Source organism: Carettochelys insculpta, chromosome 17, assembly GCF_033958435.1.
Source record: "Carettochelys insculpta isolate YL-2023 chromosome 17, ASM3395843v1, whole genome shotgun sequence".
In the NCBI taxonomy this organism is placed as follows: domain Eukaryota; kingdom Metazoa; phylum Chordata; order Testudines; family Carettochelyidae; genus Carettochelys; species Carettochelys insculpta.
Genome location: NC_134153.1, coordinates 25,634,426 through 25,652,313, shown reverse-complemented (window position 1 = coordinate 25,652,313; position 17,888 = coordinate 25,634,426). Strand labels below are relative to the sequence as shown.

Genomic DNA, 17,888 nt, shown 5'->3' with positions numbered 1-17,888 from the left:
GAGATTTGTCCCTCCTGCCCCACCCAGGTCTTGTTGCTTTGGTTAGGAGACCAAGAACTTGTCTTTGTGGGTTCTGTAGTTCATTGTGGGTTGTCACCATTGTCATCTGACAGCCCAGTGAAGGTAGAGCATACCCACCACTTTCCCCACATCCACACAGCCACTTATCCCATCATGGAAGGCAGTCAGGTTGGTCAGGCATGACTTGCCTTGGGTGAATCCATGTGGACTGTTCCTGATCATCTTCCTCTCCTTCAAACATATCAAAATGGATTCAGTGAGAACCTGCTCCGTGATTTTTCCCGGGACTGAGGTGAGGCTGATTGGTCTGTAGTTCCCTGGATCCTTCTTTTTGTTTTTTTGTTTTTAAATCAGCATTACATTTGCCTTTCTCCAGTTGTTCAAGGCCCCTCTTGATTGCCATGAGTTTTCAGAGATAGTGGCCAGTCACTCCCATTCAATAAGGGTCCCACGCTTTCCCCGACCTTCTAGTTGCTAATATACTTGTAGAAACCCTTATTGTTATCCTCCACATCCCTTGCTAGCTGCAACTCCAGTTCTGCATTGGCTTTCCTGATTACACCTCTGCATGCTGATCCGGTACTTTTATACTCATCAGCAGTCATCTGTCCAAGTTTCCCCTTTTTGTAATCTTCCATTTCGTGTTTAAGCTCATTAAAGATTTCTTTGCTAAGTCAAGCAGGTCTCCTGCCATATTTGCCTTTCTTTCTGTTCAGCAGGATGGTTTCTTCCTGCTTCCTTATTAAGGCTTCTTTAAAATACAGCCAGTTCTCCTGGACACCTTTACCCCTCATATTAGCCTCCCAGGGGATCCTGCCCATCGTTTTCCTGCGGGAGTCAGAGTCGGCTTTTCTGAAGCTCTGCTGCTCTCTTTTCTTCCTTTGGTCAGAATCCTAAATTCAACCATCTCGTGTCCACTGCTGCTTCTCCTTCCCCTGCCAATTCTTCCCTGTTTGGGAGCAGCAGGTCCAGAGGAGAAGCGCTTCTATTTGGTTACTCCAGCCCTTGCACCAGGAGTTTGTCCCCAGCACTTTCCAAAACTTCCTGGATTGTTTGTGTCCTGCTGTGTTGCTCTCCCAGAACGTATCAGGGAGATTGAACTCCTCCATGAGAACCAGGGCCTGTGATCTGGAAACTTCTGTTAGTTAGCCGAAGAAAGTCTTGTCAACTTCATCCTCCTGCTTTGGGAGCCTATAGCAGACACCCGTCTGGACAAATCCAAAGGCACCGCTGATTCTGTTGCTTTGTATTTGGAAAAGCGTAATCCCTCCCCACCGGCATCCTGATGGCAAACAGCCAGGGAGAGCTCAGCAGCTGTGACCTGGGAAATAAAAGTTGCATCTCTCTGGGCCTGGTCCTTGCTGGACAGCTGGTGTGTGATGGGTTAGGCGGGTTGCTGAGCCACTGGCAAGCAGGCCGTCTCCAGGCCTTTGTCCTTCTGGAATCCCAGCCTTGTACTTAACACAACTGGAACAGAACCCCGTGCCCTCTGGCCATTCCGCCTTGCGGTCCCCTTGGTGTCCCCATTTCCCATATTCTCCTTTTGTGCCCCTGCCCTCGCCCCACTCCCTTATGGCTACTTACCTGTTTGGGTTTAAATGGAGGAAAGCCCCCTCATCCCTTTCATTAGCCAGCCTGCTGGCCAAGGCCTCCAGGACACCCGTCCCCTGTCCCACCCTTCCTGGAAGGGGGCAAGAAAGGCTTGAATGCCACACTGAGACAGACTGAGGTCCTCAGCTGCTCCCTGGAAAACATGGCTCTCCCAGCGCTGCCCGCCAGAGAGGGCCTGGGCAGCTCCTTGTTCCTGCCTCGGTGCTGTGCAACTCACAGGCTGGCGTGGGCGCCGCGTCGCACGGTGCAGGGGGTGACTGAGTTCCCCGGGCACAGCGCTGCAGTAGGCAGAGCAATGCTCCTGCTCCCCAGTCTCCTAGTGTTCCTTTTTCCTCTGCTGCTGCTGCTCCTTCTGTTCATCTGTAAAGCAGTGGGGCTGGAGACCAAGCCCCCAGGGAGTGAAGGGCCCCGTCCATGACCCAGCTCCCCCCAGTGAAGAATGTGAGTATTTGCATGTGGGAATCGCATCACCAAAAGGCAGGACTGTGAGCCCCAGCGCAGATCACAGCTCTCCCCGATGACTGCTTCAGAGAGAGGGCAGCTAGCTGCACAGGGCAGGGAAACTGGGGACACTTCATTTGATTAAAGGGGTGGGTCAAGTTAGGGGGCGCATTGTGGGGCTTATTGACCGATCTCCTTGCCCGCGGCAGAGGCAGCAGGCTGGTCTCATTCCCAGCAGACCTGCCTTCCAGAGGCAGTGCTAATGGGCACCATGCCCCTGTGTGTGTGGCATGTCTTGTCTCCTTGTGTTGAGTACACGTAACAAGCACTCGGTATCCCCTAGAACGTTTCTGCTGGACACTCGAGAGGGAGAAGCCAAGCCGGGCTGAACTCAGCGAGGGAGATCAGAGTAACAGCGTCTCTCCCTTTAGGTGTCAGACCCAGTTTAGCCAGCGCAGTGGAAGTGTGGTTTCAGCTCCAGCTCTTTCCTGCTGTGTTTCTTTCTCACACTTCTTATTGTTCTGCCTTCTGCCTTCTCTCTCTCTCTGGTCTCTTTCACTCCTCTTCTGTTCCTGGACCCTCTCCAGTTCCCCTTTCCTCCTCCCAGTTTTTCTTCTTTCTCTGCATTTTCCTCTTTCCCCACCCATTTCCTGCTCTTCCTTTCTGACTCCATCTGTTCCTCTGGGTCTCCTTGGCTCAGAGCTGTGGGATGACTTGTGAAGTCCTTGCTATAAGAAGGCACTGCGCTCTGGCATCCAGGGGTTAATGCCTTCTTCCCTGCTCACGCACATGGTCATCAGATGTCCTTTTTTATTCCATGGCTGCCAGATGTAGGTTTCTGCATAGGAGACGGGGGATAGGTTCTACCCTGGAGCACTGGGTGGTGGATCCAGGGCATATAACTTGTCTGGGCCCCAGTGACTTGTATTTGCAGTCACACAGGCCTCCTAGTTTGTTCCTTCTGACCACGGGAAGGTGGTGGTTTTCATGCTGAGCCAGTACCTGGCCTTGGGATGAGGGGACATTTTCTCCTCTCAAGGGGATGTTGACAGAGGCGTTGCCCATCTCCTTAAGGTTGTGATTAGCCCCATGTTACTGAGTCTTATCCTATGTTCCTCCCCTCCAACGTGCACCTCTAAGCTACCTAGAACTCAAACCGGTGACTCCAATGTGTCCCCAGGCTCGCCCTCGGTGGTGGTGGAGCAGTTCTGGGAAGCTTGGTTTTGAAGTGAACAGGGTGTTTTGGACTAACCAGGACACCTCCTCAGCCACGCTGGTGTCCCTCTGCTGCCTGTGGTGGGCTCCCCCATTCCTACCAGCAGGGACACGGGCTGTGAGGGGTGAAAGAACACAGTGGTTTGCAAGCGTGAAGCTGCTGCTGACTTGTCTTTCCTGGTCTGTCCATCCTCTCTCTGGGTTGGGTCGGCCTGGCAACTCCATGTGTGCTACCTGATTTCTCCCTCCTACCCCACTGTGTTAACTTCAGCTGGGCTTCCCCTGCCCTGCTCAGGGAAGAGACTCTGGGTCAGGTCCAAAGCCACTTAACTAAGGGGAAGGCTCCCATTGACCTTGGCTTTGGAGCAGGCTCTCAGAATGTGGTGAGATGCCTTTGAGCAGGTGGGAGCCTCCCCTACCCAGGGATCACAGCTTGGGAACCAACTCCAGGCTGGGGATGTCTCCTGCTTACTTTCTGGTGACGTTAACCACCTCCTCCTCTTACCAGGTTTGGAGGAGAACATCTGACCACTCTCTCTTGTGCTGAGTCATTCCCCAGTTGACAATTGGCTGACGCCAGTTTTCTGGCCAATAATGGTCATGACAGATCCCTAGGTCCTTCTGCAAGAACCCTAGCCCCAGCGGACTGGCCAGGTTTCCGGCGGAGTGCATAGTCTGTGCCTCTGAAATTCTTCCTTGGGTTTCAGTTGGACACAGCGTCCTACTTCTCCGAACGGGGTGTGGCACTGCTGCTGTGTGTTTTCGGGCAGCGGCCATGGCCTACCCTGGAGGGGGCTGTACAGTATTCTAGTCAGGCAGTCTCTATGTATACTGGCTGTGAAATGCTCTGGGGTGAGTGACATGATATAAGTGTCAACTCATTATTGTTAATCGTCGCCTCATGATGTTGGCAGAGTGCCGTAGTCCCTCCGCAAGGATGCGATTGACTCCCGTCAGCATTGTGCATGCCAGGCAGGGAGGAGCGGTGTCTCGGTTCAGCGTGATGCTAGCTAGGGGTGGATAACGTGGGCCAGAGCTTTGCTGGCAGTACATGACACAGCACTCTCTGCAGTGCTTCAAGGTGCATTGGAATTCCTGAGGACCAAGCTGGGCTCCGGGGGGTGGGGGCGGTAGCCATACCGGTGTGTGACTTGAATGGGAGAACAGAGCCGTGCCTTTGTGAGCCAGCCGGAGGTCGTGGAAATCCTAGCGGGAAAGACAAGGGAATCAATGCAGGCTGTGCAGCCACGTGGCTAAACTGAGGAGGAAGTACAGAAGCAAACTCTGCAATGGAGATGAGCCAGAGACAGAGGAACTGATTCCAGCTGCCACCTTGTAAATGGGGGAGGCAGATGGTGTGTGTATTGCATGTGTGTGTAAAACAGTGATACGCATCCCTGTAGACTGTAGATGACGATGGATCCAGCTGTAACATCAGAGTTGCATATATGCAGTGTACATAGCCTGCATGGGAACCGGGGGGTGAGGTGGGTAGCCAGGTGATAAACAGATACCTTGCTGAAGTGTGTGATGCAAAGCATTGTGCATGTGTCTTTGAACTCCCTTGTACTCTGCCCCATCCCCAAGGAGATCATGTCACCCTGTCAGGTGCCTTGTCTTGTGTGTGTGCTGACTGGATCAGATAGTTTGATGGGCCGTGGGGCATTCAGAATAGTCCCAGTAACGACCCTTCCTGTTTTCCAGAGTACTGTGAAAGTAGCTTTTTGATACAACATGTGATCTTTGTAGGATTCCTGAGGGCGTGAAATGATTTGGAGCTTTCTTTGGCTCGTGTGAGCTGAGTTGCCTAGCTCGTGCTCCGCATGGTGGTCGCATGGCCATCTCATGCGGTTACCAGTGAAACCTTTATATTAAAAAGCACGGGTGTGCCTTCTGTCCACTCCAGACCTCTCTAGTGGTCACCACCCCACGTCTCAGCTCCTTCTGCCTTTGTACGGCTGCAAAAATTAAAGATGCACCTGTGGGAAGCCACAATTCTGGGTCTGCACCACAGATACACCATACTTCAGTGGCTAGAGGGCAGTTTTGTTTGTTACATAATAAAGTTCCTTGGAGATATGTGCATGGTACAGAAACACCAAATCATTTCACCAGCAGTTGAAATGCACTCATTGCTGGGGTGGAACGCTGCTGCTGGTCAGTGGCATACAACAGCTGTTTAGAATAGAAAGCGAGGAGCCCCAAAGGGATTCCAGATTCGCCACTTGTAACTGGCTAAGAGGAGTAAGCTGGGGGTTGAGGGGTTAACACTGTGCTCTAGTGCATAGTGAGAGCTGTGTTGTGATGACCCCAAACAGCGAGGATCCTGAGCTGAGAGTTGTATCCAATTAACTGTTTCCATTGAACGAGGTTTCCTGTCCTTCCACAAGACCGTGAAATTCCATCCGGGCTGCTCCAACTGGGAGGGATCTCAGCATGTTAGATAGGCAGCAGGAGGCCTGTGCTGTGTGTAGAACTGCAGAGCAAGGGGCGTTCTGCTGTTTCTTTGAGCTGGTTGACTTCTCGTCCCTTGGGCCTTCATGGAAAAGCCAGGGATAGATCTTCCCACCCCACTTCTCACCAGCCAGCCAGAACGGAGCTACTCTCCATTTGCCCTCTGTCAACTGAGCCTGGATCTGACCCTATAACTCCTTGTCACGCGGAAGTCCTGTGCTGGTTTTGAATGCCAAGAACCTCCTGTGCTGCCACAGTACAAGGGCAGCATTTATGGTATAATTAGAGAGTGTCTGGGAAATAACCTCACTGTCATGTTTATGAGGTTACTGGCTGGCAGCAGTGTGTTCTCTGCGGGATGGGAATGTGAAAGGACCAGCCTCCTTCCCGATGTGCTGGGGACCTGCCCTGTCCTGCTGCTCTTGTTCCCACGCAGGGGCAGTGGAGTGAAGCCTGCCTCCTGGTTAGCGCATGGCACTTCTGGGTTTTCCACCTACCTGCCGCTGACTCACTGGGCCAGTCACTTAGGGCTGGATCCTGCCAGCTGTTCATTGATTCGAACCCTGTTGACTCCAGGGTATTTGTGGAGGAAGGCACCACTCTGCACGAGTAAAGGGGCATCAGGTTCTGCTTTAGGGTGGCTATCAGAGCTGCTCAGCAACCTCAGCGCCGTTAGAAACCAGGCCCTTCACCCCCTGACTTCACTCATTTTATAAAATGGAGATAATCTTATTACCCTTGAGCATGGGCTGAGCGTCTCCATTTAAAGGTGCCCTGTATAAACTAAGTGCTGTTGCTTAAGACATCCAGCTGCCCCTCAGACACTAGCTACATGACTTCCATTAGCTATGATTAACATTACCCCAGGAAAAGGTGTTCTGTTGTATAATGGCTGCTATGTTCCACCCGAGAGAGAGCTGCATTTCAATAGGCAGGATAAGAATAATACCTTTCCAGCAATGAGCTCAAAGCAGATTGACTCTTCTGGCATATGGTGTCTTCAGCAGAATTCGAGGTTTTTTTATATATATATATATAGAATTTTGCCAGAGAATGATGGTTATTTTAAGCCTTTTCTTCAATGTTTTTCTATTTAAATATCTAAAGTTGTGAGAAATTATGGGGGTACCAGGGGGGTGAGGGGTCAGACAACTGGGCAGGGCAGTCAGACAGTGACAGCAGAGGCTGAGCTTCCAACAGTGTAAGCTTTAGAATGGTTCAAACACAACTTGTTAACATTACCTGTCAAAATGTGAAAAGTCAGTTTCCTGAAATGATACTCTCAAGATCTTGAGCAGGATTTTTCATACCTTCCCACTGTCTGCATTTTGCGTGTCATCAGTGGAAGTGGGTTTGTGTGTTCAGTGAAATCGACATGTACTGACATTTGCTGATCAACGTCGAATCTCTCCAAGCCTCCCTATATGGAACGTAAAACGCTCCGAGGTCCTTTGAGAGTAGACGCTGGGGTGTCCGATGAACTATTGCAGTGAAAGGCCAGTTCTGACACAAGAACAAATGGGGATAAACTGGCCCTGGTGGAGTTTAGGCTGGAAATGGGAAGGAGGTTTCTAAGCCCCTGGAAGAGGCTCTGGCTGAGAGGTGTGGGGCCAACACCTCAGTGAGTTCTAAGATGCAGCTTGGTAGATTTCTGAACAGGCTTGTGTGAGCGGGTTGCCTGCAATAGCAGCGAGCGGGTTCAATGCCGGGGGCCCTTCCTGTCCCCTGGCGCTGGATGAAATGTGCTTTTGGAGGGTTGAGGGGTTTGTTTCTTCCTTAGAACCTGCGCAAAGATTGCAGGTGCATAGCCGCTTACGGCCGGATCTGCCCACCAGCCCTTAGGTGGCTGAAACGTCCGGGCTGGTGCTGTACAATGAGCGCCCTCATTTCCCTCCCTGCCAGTGTGTGCGGTGCGGATGCCCTGTGAGGACCTGATCAGCTCGCCTGCCTTCCCTGGAGACTGACCTGGAATGAGTCAGGTGTTTCCGGGCGGAGGGGCTGTGGGCTGGTGCCGAGCGCGGCGCAAGGCAGGCGTGTACTTGGTCTGGGTGCAGAGCTCTTGGCTGGCGTGCCTGCGGAGGGCGGGCCCCAGGAGAGATGACGCGCAGGGTTTTCATGGGAGGAGGCTGGCCTGGCAGCGTGGGAAGGGAGCCCAGTTCTCTGCTCTGTGCGGTGAGCCTGCTGCGGCTGCAGTAGGCATCAATCACTGCGTGGGGGTGGTAAAGTTGGAGGGGAGGCGTCGTGGTGTCTCCGCAGCACCAGTCGGAGGGAGAGGAGCAGCGCTGCAGGCATGGGGACCGACTGCGCTTGGCAAGGTAGGAGCTGCCCAGCAAACGGGAGCTGGGAGGGAGAGGGAGAAGGCAAATGCTGGACTTCTAGGCAGCAGAAACTCTCCAGCCGGTGGTGCTCTGCAGTGTGACGGTACCAGCTCTGCCCTACTCAGACCATGCCTGGTAGGCAGACACCCGGGGGCTGGGGCTAGCCAGGGGCTGCCCAAAGGAGGGTCTGTCCAGTTGTGTCCTTGAGAGCAACGCAGCTCCCAGAGCCGCCGCGGCAGGAGGGAGCAGACGCCGTTTCTCTGCCAGAGTTCTGCTTCTGGGGCTGGTATATTTCACAGGTGCCTGCTGGTCCCTGGGCAGGAGCAGCTGCTCTCGTTGTCTGGGAGCTGGGAGCACATTTGTGGCTTTGTTTTGCTGTGGGACCCGCTGCAGGGCTGACGTTTCTCAAGAGAGGATGCTCTGTGCGGTGCAAAGCAGCTCTGAAGCTCGGGATGGCTCAGCATGGACTGGACTCCTGCTCACGCCCCCGACTGCCACAGAGCTGTGCCGTGTGCTGGGAGCTCGGCGTTGGCTAGTCCTGGGGCTCTCCTGCAGTGTTGGGTTTGGGTGTCCCTCCTCTGCACCTTAGGGGTGGGGGGGTTCAGAGCCTTTGGCTGGCCAAGCAAGGAGCTGTTTTTGCATTGCTTGGAGCTGCTTTACCTGGTGGGTCCTGGGCTGGGACCCCCTGGACTACCTGGTGGGGTGAACATGAAGGGGGCTGGCTCCCCCTGGAGCTCACAGGGTGGCACACTAAGCTGCCTTGCCCTCCTTTCCCCAGCTCGGCTGGCATCCTGAGTACAGCCGCCCAGCTGTGAACCTGCTGGGATGGTCCCTGCTGGAGCGGGGGTGAGCGGTAGCTTTGCAAACTCCCTGTTGCTTGTTAAAGGGCCAGCCCAGGTGCAGGAAGCTAGGGGGTGTGTCTGAAGCTGGGCTGCAGCAGTGTAGACGCTTGCTGTGTGATGGAAGGGGTGATTCCATTGCTGTAGGCAACTGCCCCTCCCCAAGCAATAGTCAACCGAGCTGCGTCTACACCAGGGCGGCCCTCAGGGGTGTGACTGTCGTCTTCTCCCGAAACAATGCAGCGGTGTAGACCGAAATCATATGTGCACAACAGGCCTGAGGGATTAAACGGGACTGAAGCCTTTCCCTCCCCACTGTCCCTGCTATGCTGCTACCACCCCTTAGTGCTCCGGGGGGATGTCACGAGGGGCCAGCGCGTTCCCTGCAGGGGCACACAGCTGGTGAGCTCTGGGGGTGCCCGCGTCAGGGTAGATGCACTGTGCCTTGGATGTACCTAACACAGGTGTCAGTTCTACCCAGGAATGCTGCAGAGACACGGCCAAGCCAGCCGGTGGTAGGGCAGAGGTGCTTTGCCCAGGTGGGAGGTGGAAGGTTTGGTAGCAGTCAAGGGGCTCGAAGGGGCAGCCAGGAGAAGGGGCACAGGTTTGTTGTTATAATTGTAATGATGATGTTCAGGACCAGGCACTAGGACTGTGCAGAGAGCACAGACCCATAAGATGTGGGGTTTAGGAAGGGAAATCTCCAAAGCCAGCCTCTAGGCCAGAAAGACCTGTGCTCAGATTTCCAGCAGGAAGAGCAGATGCTTGGGGAGAGGGAAATTCAAGGGCCCGAAAGCAGTGTTCCTGCTAATTTTCTCCATCTGTGTGCAGAATAAATTTTATGTGCACCCAGGCATGCATGTATGTGCACCACCCAACTGAGTGACACAGGAATCTCTCCAAGGCAAGTGCCCAAGCGCTCAGCTTACAGAGAACACTGCCCAAGGTGCTTCAGGAGAGGCTGAACACTGGAAGGTCCAAAAGAGGTACAGGGAGGCCAGCCCTGCCTGTGACTCTGGCTTTACCCAGCACTCTAATGCTGAGCTGTCCTGCAGATGGGCAGGCTGGAAGGAGGTGCAGATAAGAGATGGATAAGCAGCGTTGGAGAAGAAAGTGGCAGGAAAGGAAAGGTGGCTGGAGAAAAGGGAGACAGCCAAGCTGAGAGAGGTTGGAAGCAGGTTAGATAAGGCCTGAAAGCGGGGGAGGGCAGCTAAACAGTGAAGGAAGAAATTTAGCACAGTGGGGAGAGACAGATTCTAAAATAACCCAGATGAGAGTGAGGGAGAGAGATAGGAAAGGTAAAAATAGAATGGCTGGAGCCGAGAACAAACGGCCTTAAAGGAGAAGGAGAAGGAGAGGGTTCTGGCGGGGAGTAGAAACAGTAGCCAGTAAAATTCGTCAGAGACAGTGTGAGAGCTGTCTGGGGCCGCGTGGCTGCGGAGCAGGAGCTGAGCGTGAGGGACGCTGTCCCTGCAGACGTCCAAGGTAGCACGAAGAGTCAGGCTGACTCAGCTGCATAGGGGACTAGGGTAGGACCTGGGTGAGACAATAGCTTGCAGTAAGGAGCCTGCAGAGGGAGGTCTGGGACTGGGGTTGGGGAGCGGAAGAGGTCAGATGGGGGGAAGCTGGGAGGCACAGGGGTGGGGAGGGACTGGAACTTTCAGGGTGGGGGCCTGAGACGGGGGCAGGGAGCTGGGCATGGGGTGGCAGAGACAGAGTTGTCTGTGACTACAAGGAGAACACTGGCCTGTAGAGCTCTGGTGTCCAACCAGGTCTAAAGCACCATGGCACGAGAGTGGCAACTCCTATAGCGAACCAGGCACATTATTCTGTAAATATTTATTGTGCATTCAGCTGGCCAAGTAGCCACACGTGGCCAGTGGCTTTTTTAGCTGGAATAGAGCGCTAGACTCTAGGTGACTCCTTGAGGTTCCTTCCAGGCCTACACACCTGTAGTTCTGGGATTCCTCAGCCTAGCCAGTCCTCTGCTCTAGGCAAATATCTGCCTAACCTCCTGGCAGAGTGCATGTCTCGTTGTCCCCTTCCAGCGGTGACCGACATACAGGATAACAACCTACCTCTGCGAGCTCGAGTGGTCAAGGTCTGTGCAACGGATTTAAAGGTCTGAACCCTGTTGGTGACCCACGTAGGTGTCAATATGTTGCTACAAGATGGAATTTCTGTGTGTTCAGTTGGCTTAAAAAAACAAACCTCGGAAAATACATTAAAATAGTAACAACAACAAAATAACCCCCCGGCCACTCCCGTGTGAAAGGAATATTCTTAAAGCTGCAAAATCAGTCACGCCGGAAGTCAGGAGCTGTGAGAATTAAAGCTGCGGGTGCCCTTGTGAATATGCATTAGGATACAGTGGTTAATTGTGTGGTCACATGCTGGTTTTATTACATTCGGTGCCGAGGACTGACTGCTGTGGAGATCTGCCAGGGCTGTGTAAGGAAGGAGCCGGTTGTCACAAGGGCCCCTGCGCCACATGTTGCGAAAGTTGACAGGTGTGTAGTGAGTGAGGTAGGGGATAGCTGGAAGAGAAAGGGTGGCTCCGTGTTTCAGGCGGTCAAATGCTGCTTTGGAGATGTGCTCCCTGTCCACAATTACTCAAGTCAAACTTTTTGCTGGTGGTCACTGCTTTTTGTGTTCCTCATTTTCCAGGAGCCTGACTGGAGCCCTGGGCTCTGATCTGCAGAAATGCTCAGGGCTGTGCCTGAAGCTCAGCTATGCTGGGGTTTGGGGGTATGTAGTCTGATGACTGAGCCCTCTGAAAAACCTCCTAGGTGCCTCTGGGTTGGTCACCCAAAATATGGAAATACTTTTGCCCTTCACCTCTCTGTGCCTGAGTTCCCCCTCTGTGAAGAGGGGCTGAGACCCCCGGGCACAGAGGGGTGCTGCGTGCGTTCGTATTTGGGAAGTGTTGGGACACCGTGCTGAGGGCGATGGAAAAGCCCACAAGGAATGAAACATTCAGTCTTGTGGGCAGCAGGGCCGTCCCTAGTGGGCTGCAGGGTCTGGGGTAGCACAGCCCCAGTGCCCCAGGTGCAGGTCCTGGGAACCCCCCCCCCCACCACAGACCCCTCTCTGTCTCACCTCTGCTTCTCCTACTCCCTGCCCCTACTCCACCTCTGCCCCAGCTCTGCCCCCCCATGTCCTTGCTTCACCCCCTCCTGGCCCCTTTGCACTCCAGCCCGAAGTCCCTTCCCCCAAGTGGTGCAAGCCAAGGGGTTACTTGGCAGCCAGGCGCAGGGCAGCAGGAGAGGTTAGCCCCCCTGCACTCACCACACTGGTGGGAGCCAGACCGACCGCCCATATCCCAGCCCACCATGGCGATGGGAAGCGCAGCGTGCTGGGGCCAGGACCAGGTCGCTCCTATATGTTATGAGCAGATCTCAAAGTATTGCTACTCCCATGCTGCACACAGGGAAACTTGAGGCATAGTGAGGCAGTGTAACTCCCCCACGGTCACCCAGAAACCAAGCCAAGGATAGAACCAAGGGCTCAGTGCAGCACTCTGTCCTGTAGGCCACATTATCGTCCTATTTGTGGGCATGTAAGTAAAGGCTTTCTCCTAATGCGTAGAGACAAGGGGACCAGGTCAGGACTGCACCAGTAACTTTCACTCTGGCATTTCCTAACTTTGGATGCTTCGCTTTGCAACTCTGCTGTTCCGCTGATGTTGCTGCTTAGAAGTAACATGGAGAGTCAGATCCTGAGCGTGTGTGCGTGGGAATAGCTCCACTGGCTTTGACTGAATTGTATATTGGCTGGACCAGATGACCCTGGTGGAGGATGTGGCCCAGCTGTTTCCTTCTGCATGTGGATTTGTCTCCAGATGTTACACTTAGTACTTACACAAGTTGTATGATTGGTAATGGTCCCTGTCCTGAGTTATACAGGGGTCCCAGGCCTGAACCCTGCTTCTCCTCCTGCAATTCAAACCTTGCGCCCTGTGTCCTAATCGGCCCGGATGCAAAAATGTCCCCTGTGCCCCTGCTTGATGTTTGGGTCAGAGGAGGCTTCATGTTCTTTATTAGTGATAACTGGAGCCCTGTGCAGGTCATAATTTGAATCTGCATCCCCATGTGCAACCTGCAAACATGGTCCACAGGTTTGCAGAGCTCTGGTGATAACCAGTACTCCATGAAAATGCTGGAAACGTTTGTGTCCTGGTGCACAGTGCAAGCTGCTGATCCACAGACACTATTCCTTCCATGTGAGCAGTCAGTCTAACCATCCCACTGGCCCCCACCAAACACAGCAAAGGGTGGGCTGCATAGACTGACTGCTTGATGGAACAAGCTGGCTCCTGCAGAGTCCCATGTGCTCCTGGATCCCACACTAGTCAGTGTGCCCAGTGCTCAGTTTATCACAAAGTGGTGTCCTTAAAGCCCCAGCTCCTGGAATCAAGTGAAACCATAGCTTTCAGATTAAAAAGTTGTGGGTTTCCAGCCCTCAGGACTTCTGAGAAAAGGTGGAAAACATGACTGCAGGACACGCCAAAGGCTCAGATCCGGAAGACAATAAACAAGCCCCGTTTTACTATATTTCTGGACAACCTCGTGATTTTTATGAAACTGTGTGACTTTGGGGGCCTGACTCATGCTTTCGGAACACCCAGCCTTGGCAGTGCTGCAGTCACATCCCTGGTTGTTTCTTTACGCTTTTCCCAGGGATTCAATGCACTAGCAGAAATAACCCAGCGTGCATGTGCTTCGTTCCCCTCCATCATTCTTCCATCAGGGCATGAAGGATTTCCCCCGTTCCTGGCCATTAGAAGTGAGCTGGACCGAGCCAAAATATAGTGGTGCCACCTGGGGAGCTGCATGTGCTATCCAACAGCGGCTGTCAGGGCTGCTGAGGAAATTGCCAGGCTCCTGGGCAAGGTGGGGGAGCCCTGGCTCCAGGGCTCTGAAGGAGGAAGGGACAGGGCTGGGGGCTAGCCCCCGAACCCCTTCAGCACTGCCCAGTCCATGTCACCCAGGGCTCCGGCAGCGCTTAGAAGGACCCATGGCTCCCCTTTTTCCCCTGCCCCTGTCGGTGGCACAGACTGCTGCCATCAAGGGTCCTGAGCTCCCTGGGAAGACAGGGTGAGGGCAGTGTGGGGCTACGTGCAGGGCCAGGGTTCCTCGGCTGAGTGGCTGCTGGGGTGTGGTGTAATGGGTTAACTGGCACGAGTTAGGGGCAGCAGAGAGGGGCTGAGCTGGGAAGGAATAGTGCAGACTGGCCCGGAGCAGGCCCAGCTCTTTAGGGAGCCGAGTTAACCTCCAGGGTCCCAGCCCCAGCGTGTGCAGCTCCACCGACGGCGCCGGCCGCAGACACAGAGTGCTTAGGAGGGAGCCCGAGGTGGGCGAGGGCTGGAGTGGCAGGGAAGAGAAGCCTTGGTCCATCATTGCCAGAGCCTGAAGGGCCAGTCCAGACACGAGCAGTCAGTGCCTGGGGGGGGGAGGGGGCAGTTGTTCCAAAGGAGCAGGTGTGGCGGAGCTGTGGTAAGGGCTGTGTGGACGGGATCTGTGAGCCCGACGTGTGGTGCCAGCACCCTTGTCCTCAGCCGCAGTGACCCTGCCCTTGCTCCTGGGACGTGGGCGTGTGGCCTCGGTGGTGAATGCCCATACACTGAATTACAGCCTGGGCTGGAGGCTGTGTGGCAAGGACTGGGGGGTTGTGCCAGCTGGCTGTAGCCATGGGGGTTGGAGAGGACGGGGCGGCTCTTCTGTCAGAGGACAATGCACCCACCTACCGCAGCAGAGCCAGTTGCTTGTCTGGTGGGTGTGCCCAGGGCCCTGGGTGTGTCAGGTGCTGTACAAATGCTGCAAAGGGTAGTCCCTGCGCTGGATTGACAGGGATGGGAAGAGATCCAACGGATCCCTGGGGCTTGTGCAGGGGCCGTACCTATGCTGAGCTGTTGGACTCCTCCAGGCCCTTTTGGCTCTTGTTTACATAAGAACATAAGAACATAAGAATGGCCATACTGGGTCAGACCAAAGGTCCATCAAGCCCAGCATCCCATCTGCCGACGGTGGCCAATGCCAGGTGCCCCAGAGAAGGAGAAAAGAAGACAAGTGATTTATCTCCTGCCATCCATCTCCTGCCCTTGTTATGAAGGCTAGGGCACCATACTTTATCCCTGGCTAATAGCCATTTATGGACCTGACCTGCAAAAATTTATCAAGCTCTTTTTTAAACCCTAATAGAGTCCTGGCCTTCACAGCCTCCTCGGGCAAGGAGTTCCACAGGTTGACTGTGCGCTGTGTGAAGAAAAATTTCCTTTTATTAGTTTTGAACCTACTACCCATCAATTTCATTTGGTGTCCCCTAGTTCTTGTATTATGGGAAAAGGTAAATAATTTTTCTATATTCACTTTCTCCACACCATTCATGATTTTATATACCTCTATCATATCGCCCCTCAATCGCCTCTTTTCCAAACTGAAAAGTCCCAGTCTCTCTAGCCTCTCCCCATATGGGACCCTTTCCAAGCCCCTAATCATCTTAGTCGCCCTTTTCTGAACCTTTTCTAATGCCAATATATCTTTTTTGAGGTGAGGAGACCACATCTGCACGCAGTACTCGAGATGTGGGCGTACCATAGTTTTATATAGGGGAAGTATGATATCTTTTGTCTTATTATCGATCCCTTTTTTAATAATTCCTAACATCCTATTTGCCTTACTAACTGCCGCTGCACACTGCGTGGATGTCTTCAGAGAACTATCCACTATAACTCCAAGATCCCTTTCCTGATCTGTCGTAGCTAAATTTGACCCCATCATGTAGTACGTGTAATTTGGGTTATTTTTTCCAACATGCATTACCTTACACTTACCCACATTAAATTTCATTTGCCATTTTGCTGCCCAATCACTCAGTTTGCTGAGATCTTTTTGTAGTTCTTCACAATCCCTTTTGCTTTTGACTGTCCTGAACAACTTGGTGGGCTGAGGTCCGGCAGGTGGCTTGGTCTGCAGTAGCTCTTTGTGCTCTCTGCCTTTGGGCAGCTGTCCTCATTCAGCACTGGGCCGCCGGAGGAGGGGGGACAGGGAGCCCTTGGTCACCTGCAGCCAGCAGTATGCTTGGGCCTGAATGCAGCTCTTGTTGCTGGGCCCTGCAGTGTGGATGTGCCAGCCTGGCTCCCAGACAAAGCAGGGCTCAGCCTGGAACATGCTCCGCACAGTCAGGGTGAGTGGTGGCTTCGGGTCCCTCTGCCAGCACAGGGGGTGATTCTTATTTGGCCCCATCCCCGCTCCCTGGCCCTCCCCACTGCCCTGGTTTCACCTTTCCAGCTCTAGATTTCTGGCCTGTCTTCTGATATCCCCCTTAGGCACCACAGGGGACTGTGAAGTCAGGTAGGTCCCTTTCCAGCACCCACTCCTGAGACAGAGGCTGTGAGGCATTCCCTGGGGCTGGCAAGCACAGCGCTCGGGCTGGGGACAAGGGTGACCTGGGGTGGCGCCAGGGGCTGTGTGCCCATTGCAGGCTTCTCTGACAGCTCCTTTGCCTCAAGGGCGCATGGGCAGCGTGGGAGGGGAGGCAGGCTGATATGGGTGGCATTCAGCAGCCGGCACTGGCCCCACAGCCCCAGCACTGAGTGAGGGAGGCTCTGGTCCGCCCCTCATCCGGCACCTCTGCAGTGCAGCTTCCTGGAGCAGACCTGCCCAGGCACAGGGGGCAGTCGGGCAGCAGCTCTCTGAAAAGCCAGTGGGAGTCGGTCACGCAGCTCCCTCAGGCCCCCACACCCCCATTCACACAGGGTGCTGGGACAAGCTGGCTAAGAGCTGTGGGACAAAGCGCTGCTCTTCACGGCAGATGCTCAGGAGCGGGCCGAGCAGGCGGGATTGAGGCTCAGCTCTCCCCCAAGTGAAGGGTCCTCCCCGCGCATCCTGCCATGATGTTGGTGCTCTATCAGTGCTGCTGGTGCTCTGCCTCTCGGTGCAGGGATCCACGGGGTCTAACTCCATCGTGTGCCTCTGGCTGAATCCTCCCACATTCCCGTCAGCCAGTAGCTGGCTCTGTCTCCCAGGAGCCTTCTTTGCCTGGCTTGCGTTAAGGGCATGGGGCATTGCTACAGCGCAGTGACTGTCAGGGCAGGTTAGAGCAGCCTCGGGGCTGCTCAGGTGTGCCAGGGCTGAAGTAGCAGCACAAGGAGCAGAGGGCAGATGGGCTGGGGGATAGATCCCTGGCTCTAACTGACCCAGCAGAGGGCAGATGGACTGGGGGATAGATCCCTGGCTCTAACTGACCCAGCAGAGGGCAGATGGACTGGGGGATAGATCCCTGGCTCTAACTGACCCAGCAGAGGGCGGATGGGCTGGGGGATAGATCCCTGGCTCTGACGGACCCAGCAGAGGGCGGATGGGCTGGGGGATAGATCCCTGGCTCTGACGGACCCAGCAGAGGGCGGATGGACTGGGGGATAGATCCCTGGCTCTGACGGACCCAGCAGAGGGCGGATGGGCTGGGGGATAGATCCCTGGCTCTGACGGACCCAGCAGAGGGCGGATGGACTGGGGGATAGATCCCTGGCTCTGACGGACCCAGCAGAGGGCGGATGGACTGGGGGATAGATCCCTGGCTCTGACTGACCCAGCAGAGACTGGATGGGCTGGGGATAGATCCCTGGTTCCGACAGACCTGGCAGAGTACAGATGGGCTGGGGCAGTGTCTGTTTATGGTGGGGTCTGAGAAGGATAGAGGCCCATATTCTGACAGGCATATAGGACAACTATGGCCCTGGTGAACAGAGGCATGGCAAAATGTGGGGCCCTGAGATGGTGTCAGCCCTTGTCCTCCAGCACAGCAGCCGCCCTGTTTCGTGTTTTATTTTGCAAAGGAGAGAACAAACCAGGGCAGGACATTGGTTTGACTCCTCTTGTGTGGCCTAGCGGCTGTAGAAGCTTCCTCATTCCAAGGCAGCGTCTCTGTTTGCGTCTCCTGTTGTCCTGCGACCTGCACAGCTGGTCCTAGGGGAGAGGTCAGAGAAGCA

At 54.4% G+C, this 17,888-nt stretch overlaps 1 protein-coding gene across 11 annotated transcripts in view; it reads left to right on the top strand.

Moving 5' to 3' along the window:
* The window catches only part of EPB41L1 (erythrocyte membrane protein band 4.1 like 1), a 144,324-nt gene that overhangs the window by 52,597 nt on the left and 73,839 nt on the right, over nt 1-17,888 (top strand). The window contains exon 1 of one of the 11 annotated variants that reach the window (XM_075011766.1): nt 7,878-8,057. The exons of 9 other annotated variants lie outside the window; for them this stretch is intronic. The gene's annotated coding sequence lies outside the window, so the exon portion shown is untranslated. Of the gene's footprint in view, nt 1-7,877; nt 8,058-10,264; nt 10,385-17,888 lie in introns of those variants that run through there. One more of the 11 variants, XM_075011768.1, reaches the window with a different exon arrangement.